The following is a 1,083-nucleotide window of genomic DNA, read 5'->3' as shown; positions in this document are numbered from 1 at the left end:
AACATTATGCATAGTAATATTTTTCTTTTTTCATTTTAATGACCAAAGTTCTGAGGTGATTATTAGTGAACAACCTCAAACTTTAAATGTACAGAATTGTGCCCAGAATTTGCACCCAAATGACAGATGTTATAAAATACATATTTTTGTACAGGTTATGTCATCATCCTTTTTGTAGAAATTTAGGTTAAAGTGAGGGCAAAAAAGCTATCTCCTTCTTCCCGACTCCACTCCCAAAGGCAGAAAAGCCAGATGGCAGAATGTTATGGTGTTATTAACACAAATACAATGTGCACACAATCTGGCTATTGTTTTTCTTCTCTGTGCAGCCTGTCATTGGGATCAGTGATGCTGATGGCCAGCTGGGCTGCTCTTTCCACAATGGCTCTGCAGCTCTTTGAGGAGACGTTGTGAGCAACCTCAGCACAGTAAGATTTGCTGCACATCAGCAGCAAGCACTTCAAGCTCCTTGATGTTGAGCACCAGGAACTTCCAATAGCCATTGGGCAGTGTGTCCTTTGTTTTCTTGTTGCTCCCTTAACCTGTGCTGGGCATCAAGATCTGGCCTTTGAATCTTCTGCACAATCTCTTGTCAATGCCTCTGGCTTTCCTCCAGTTCTGCTTAATTTTGACCTATTGGTCTGACTGGTGTCAAATGAACTTCTTGGTTTTCTTTTCCACAAACTTGGGTTTCATGAGGGGTCTGAGGACAACCACGGTGCTGAGTAGGAGGTGGCTGCCACTTTTGCAGGCAGTACTGAGCAAGAGAGAGTGACCTCCTTCTTTTGTGATTGTTAGCATTTGTGTTCGCTGCTTTTGGAAACATGGCAGCATTTAGTTATACTTTCTTTAATTGTACATTGTGTCCAATTTCTAACATTTGCATTCTGAAAATGTGCCCATTTAATTTGACATTAAAATTCACGTTCTTGTTTTTCCTCTCTCTCATATTTTGATTCTATTTCTTCCCTCTTTAGTTTTTCCTCTTGTCCCTTTCTGCTTCCATCTCCTCCTTTATTCAGGCATATCGATCTTTTCTTGTATCTATGAATGACACATATTTAGAAGGAGTGCTAAATGAAC

The 1,083-nt window shown here is 40.3% G+C and overlaps 1 pseudogene; it reads right to left on the bottom strand.

Moving 5' to 3' along the window:
* Window positions 1-305: 305 nt before the first annotated feature.
* Window positions 306-801, bottom strand: LOC114488531 (annotated as a pseudogene).
* Between the last annotated feature and the right edge of the window lie 282 nt (window positions 802-1,083).

The sequence above is a fragment of the Phyllostomus discolor genome, chromosome 2 (assembly GCF_004126475.2).
Source record: "Phyllostomus discolor isolate MPI-MPIP mPhyDis1 chromosome 2, mPhyDis1.pri.v3, whole genome shotgun sequence".
Lineage (NCBI taxonomy): Eukaryota > Metazoa > Chordata > Mammalia > Chiroptera > Phyllostomidae > Phyllostomus > Phyllostomus discolor.
This window is presented reverse-complemented; position numbering and strand designations above follow the sequence as displayed.